We start from the raw sequence: 6,119 nt of genomic DNA on the forward strand, positions 1-6,119 counted from the left end.
TTTCACCATATGCAGTCACATACCGGGACCAAATCAGAGTGGTCACTCATGTTAAAAAGTGAAAAATCTGCCAATTTAGGGCATAAAAAGACACAAAACCACCTTTTCCATCAAGAAGATGATGATTGCAGCCACTTGGCTGTGAAAAGTGTGCTTTTTGAGCTTTTTACGCTCTGAAAACGCTTATTTCACCATATGCAGTCACATACCGGGACCAAATCACAGTGGTCACTGATGCTAAAAAGTGAAAAATCTGGCAAAACAGGGCATAAAAAGACACAAAACCACCTTTTCCATCAAGAAGATGATGATTGCAGCCACTTGGCTGTGAAAAGTGTGCTTTTTGAGCTTTTTACGCTCTGAAAACGCTTATTTCACCATATGCAGTCACATACCGGGACCAAATCAGAGTGGTCACTCATGCTAAAAAGTGAAAAATCTGCCAATTTAGGGCATAAAAAGACACAAAACCACCTTTTCCATCAAGAAGATGATGATTGCAGCCACTTGGCTGTGAAAAGTGTGCTTTTTGAGCTTTTTACGCTCTGAAAACGCTTATTTCACCATATGCAGTCACATACCGGGACCAAATCACAGTGGTCACTGATGCTAAAAAGTGAAAAATCTGGCAAAACAGGGCATAAAAAGACACAAAACCACCTTTTCCATCAAGAAGATGATGATTGCAGCCACTTGGCTGTGAAAAGTGTGCTTTTTGAGCTTTTTACGCTCTGAAAACGCTTATTTCACCATATGCAGTCACATACCGGGACCAAATCAGAGTGGTCACTGATGCTAAAAAGTGAAAAATCTGCCAATTTAGGGCATAAAAAGACACAAAACCACCTTTTCCATCAAGAAGATGATGATTGCAGCCACTTGGCTGTGAAAAGTGTGCTTTTTGAGCTTTTTACGCTCTGAAAACGCTTATTTCACCATATGCAGTCACATACCGGGACCAAATCACAGTGGTCACTCATGCTAAAAAGTGAAAAATCTGGCAAAACAGGGCATAAAAAGACACAAAACCACCTTTTCCATCAAGAAGATGATGATTGCAGCCACTTGGCTGTGAAAAGTGTGCTTTTTGAGCTTTTTACGCTCTGAAAACGCTTATTTCACCATATGCAGTCACATACCGGGACCAAATCACAGTGGTCACTCATGCTAAAAAGTGAAAAATCTGCCAATTTAGGGCATAAAAAGACACAAAACCACCTTTTCCATCAAGAAGATGATGATTGCAGCCACTTGGCTGTGAAAAGTGTCCTTTTTGAGCTTTTTACGCTCTGAAAACGCTTATTTCACCATATGCAGTCACATACCGGGACCAAATCACAGTGGTCACTCATGCTAAAAAGTGAAAAATCTGGCAAAACAGGGCATAAAAAGACACAAAACCACCTTTTCCATCAAGAAGATGATGATTGCAGCAACTTGGCTGTGAAAAGTGTGCTTTTTGAGCTTTTTACGCTCTGAAAATGCTTATTTCACCATATGCAGTCACATACCGGGACCAAATCACAGTGGTCACTGATGCTAAAAAGTGAAAAATCTGCCAATTTAGGGCATAAAAAGACACAAAACCACCTTTTCCATCAAGAAGATGATGATTGCAGCCACTTGGCTGTGAAAAGTGTGCTTTTTGAGCTTTTTACGCTCTGAAAACGCTTATTTCACCATATGCAGTCACATACCGGGACCAAATCACAGTGGTCACTCATGCTAAAAAGTGAAAAATCTGCCAATTTAGGGCATAAAAAGACACAAAACCACCTTTTCCATCAAGAAGATGATGATTGCAGCCACTTGGCTGTGAAAAGTGTGCTTTTTGAGCTTTTTACGCTCTGAAAACGCTTATTTCACCATATGCAGTCACATACCGGGACCAAATCACAGTGGTCACTCATGCTAAAAAGTGAAAAACCTGATAAAACAGGGCATAAAAAGACACAAAACCACCTTTTCCATCAAGAAGATGATGATTGCAGCCACTTGGCTGTGAAAAGTGTGCTTTTTGAGCTTTTTACGCTCTGAAAACGCTTATTTCACCATATGCAGTCACATACCGGGACCAAATCACAGTGGTCACTGATGCTAAAAAGTGAAAAATCTGCCAATTTAGGGCATAAAAAGACACAAAACCACCTTTTCCATCAAGAAGATGATGATTGCAGCCACTTGGCTGTGAAAAGTGTGCTTTTTGAGCTTTTTACGCTCTGAAAACGCTTATTTCACCATATGCAGTCACATACCGGGACCAAATCACAGTGGTCACTGATGCTAAAAAGTGAAAAATCTGCCAATTTAGGGCATAAAAAGACACAAAACCACCTTTTCCATCAAGAAGATGATGATTGCAGCCACTTGGCTGTGAAAAGTGTGCTTTTTGAGCTTTTTACGCTCTGAAAACGCTTATTTCACCATATGCAGTCACATACCGGGACCAAATCACAGTGGTCACTCATGCTAAAAAGTGAAAAATCTGATAAAACAGGGCATAAAAAGACACAAAACCACCTTTTCCATCAAGAAGATGATGATTGCAGCCACTTGGCTGTGAAAAGTGTGCTTTTTGAGCTTTTTACGCTCTGAAAACGCTTATTTCACCATATGCAGTCACATACCGGGACCAAATCAGAGTGGTCACTGATGCTAAAAAGTGAAAAATCTGGCAAACCAGGGCATAAAAAGACACAAAACCACCTTTTCCATCAAGAAGATGATGATTGCAGCCACTTGGCTGTGAAAAGTGTGCTTTTTGAGCTTTTTACGCTCTGAAAACGCTTATTTCACCATATGCAGTCACATACCGGGACCAAATCACAGTGGTCACTGATGCTAAAAAGTGAAAAATCTGGCAAAACAGGGCATAAAAAGACACAAAACCACCTTTTCCATCAAGAAGATGATGATTGCAGCCACTTGGCTGTGAAAAGTGTGCTTTTTGAGCTTTTTACGCTCTGAAAACGCTTATTTCACCATATGCAGTCACATACCGGGACCAAATCAGAGTGGTCACTCATGTTAAAAAGTGAAAAATCTGCCAATTTAGGGCATAAAAAGACACAAAACCACCTTTTCCATCAAGAAGATGATGATTGCAGCCACTTGGCTGTGAAAAGTGTGCTTTTTGAGCTTTTTACGCTCTGAAAACGCTTATTTCACCATATGCAGTCACATACCGGGACCAAATCACAGTGGTCACTGATGCTAAAAAGTGAAAAATCTGGCAAAACAGGGCATAAAAAGACACAAAACCACCTTTTCCATCAAGAAGATGATGATTGCAGCCACTTGGCTGTGAAAAGTGTGCTTTTTGAGCTTTTTACGCTCTGAAAACGCTTATTTCACCATATGCAGTCACATACCGGGACCAAATCAGAGTGGTCACTCATGTTAAAAAGTGAAAAATCTGCCAATTTAGGGCATAAAAAGACACAAAACCACCTTTTCCATCAAGAAGATGATGATTGCAGCCACTTGGCTGTGAAAAGTGTGCTTTTTGAGCTTTTTACGCTCTGAAAACGCTTATTTCACCATATGCAGTCACATACCGGGACCAAATCACAGTGGTCACTGATGCTAAAAAGTGAAAAATCTGGCAAAACAGGGCATAAAAAGACACAAAACCACCTTTTCCATCAAGAAGATGATGATTGCAGCCACTTGGCTGTGAAAAGTGTGCTTTTTGAGCTTTTTACGCTCTGAAAACGCTTATTTCACCATATGCAGTCACATACCGGGACCAAATCACAGTGGTCACTCATGCTAAAAAGTGAAAAATCTGGCAAAACAGGGCATAAAAAGACACAAAACCACCTTTTCCATCAAGAAGATGATGATTGCAGCCACTTGGCTGTGAAAAGTATGCTTTTTGAGCTTTTTACGCTCTGAAAACGCTTATTTCACCATATGCAGTCACATACCGGGACCAAATCAGAGTGGTCACTCATGCTAAAAAGTGAAAAATCTGCCAATTTAGGGCATAAAAAGACACAAAACCACCTTTTCCATCAAGAAGATGATGATTGCAGCCACTTGGCTGTGAAAAGTGTGCTTTTTGAGCTTTTTACGCTCTGAAAACGCTTATTTCACCATATGCAGTCACATACCGGGACCAAATCACAGTGGTCACTGATGCTAAAAAGTGAAAAATCTGGCAAAACAGGGCATAAAAAGACACAAAACCACCTTTTCCATCAAGAAGATGATGATTGCAGCCACTTGGCTGTGAAAAGTGTGCTTTTTGAGCTTTTTACGCTCTGAAAACGCTTATTTCACCATATGCAGTCACATACCGGGACCAAATCAGAGTGGTCACTCATGCTAAAAAGTGAAAAATCTGCCAATTTAGGGCATAAAAAGACACAAAACCACCTTTTCCATCAAGAAGATGATGATTGCAGCCACTTGGCTGTGAAAAGTGTGCTTTTTGAGCTTTTTACGCTCTGAAAACGCTTATTTCACCATATGCAGTCACATACCGGGACCAAATCACAGTGGTCACTCATGCTAAAAAGTGAAAAATCTGCCAATTTAGGGCATAAAAAGACACAAAACCACCTTTTCCATCAAGAAGATGATGATTGCAGCCACTTGGCTGTGAAAAGTGTGCTTTTTGAGCTTTTTACGCTCTGAAAACGCTTATTTCACCATATGCAGTCACATACCGGGACCAAATCACAGTGGTCACTGATGCTAAAAAGTGAAAAATCTGGCAAAACAGGGCATAAAAAGACACAAAACCACCTTTTCCATCAAGAAGATGATGATTGCAGCCACTTGGCTGTGAAAAGTGTGCTTTTTGAGCTTTTTACGCTCTGAAAACGCTTATTTCACCATATGCAGTCACATACCGGGACCAAATCAGAGTGGTCACTCATGCTAAAAAGTGAAAAATCTGGCAAAACAGGCCATAAAAAGACACAAAACCACCTTTTCCATCAAGAAGATGATGATTGCAGCCACTTGGCTGTGAAAAGTGTGCTTTTTGAGCTTTTTACGCTCTGAAAACGCTTATTTCACCATATGCAGTCACATACCGGGACCAAATCACAGTGGTCACTGATGCTAAAAAGTGAAAAATCTGGCAAAACAGGGCATAAAAAGACACAAAACCACCTTTTCCATCAAGAAGATGATGATTGCAGCCACTTGGCTGTGAAAAGTGTGCTTTTTGAGCTTTTTACGCTCTGAAAACGCTTATTTCACCATATGCAGTCACATACCGGGACCAAATCAGAGTGGTCACTCATGCTAAAAAGTGAAAAATCTGCCAATTTAGGGCATAAAAAGACACAAAACCACCTTTTCCATCAAGAAGATGATGATTGCAGCCACTTGGCTGTGAAAAGTGTGCTTTTTGAGCTTTTTACGCTCTGAAAACGCTTATTTCACCATATGCAGTCACATACCGGGACCAAATCACAGTGGTCACTCATGCTAAAAAGTGAAAAATCTGCCAATTTAGGGCATAAAAAGACACAAAACCACCTTTTCCATCAAGAAGATGATGATTGCAGCCACTTGGCTGTGAAAAGTGTGCTTTTTGAGCTTTTTACGCTCTGAAAACGCTTATTTCACCATATGCAGTCACATACCGGGACCAAATCAGAGTGGTCACTCATGCTAAAAAGTGAAAAATCTGGCAAAACAGGGCATAAAAAGACACAAAACCACCTTTTCCATCAAGAAGATGATGATTGCAGCCACTTGGCTGTGAAAAGTGTGCTTTTTGAGCTTTTTACGCTCTGAAAACGCTTATTTCACCATATGCAGTCACATACCGGGACCAAATCACAGTGGTCACTGATGCTAAAAAGTGAAAAATCTGGCAAAACAGGGCATAAAAAGACACAAAACCACCTTTTCCATCAAGAAGATGATGATTGCAGCCACTTGGCTGTGAAAAGTGTGCTTTTTGAGCTTTTTACGCTCTGAAAACGCTTATTTCACCATATGCAGTCACATACCGGGACCAAATCAGAGTGGTCACTCATGCTAAAAAGTGAAAAATCTGCCAATTTAGGGCATAAAAAGACACAAAACCACCTTTTCCATCAAGAAGATGATGATTGCAGCCACTTGGCTGTGAAAAGTGTGCTTTTTGAGCTTTT

Source organism: Lutjanus erythropterus, unplaced genomic scaffold (assembly GCF_056507025.1).
Source record: "Lutjanus erythropterus isolate fLutEry1 unplaced genomic scaffold, fLutEry1.hap2 Scaffold_164, whole genome shotgun sequence".
In the NCBI taxonomy this organism is placed as follows: Eukaryota; Metazoa; Chordata; class Actinopteri; order Lutjaniformes; family Lutjanidae; genus Lutjanus; species Lutjanus erythropterus.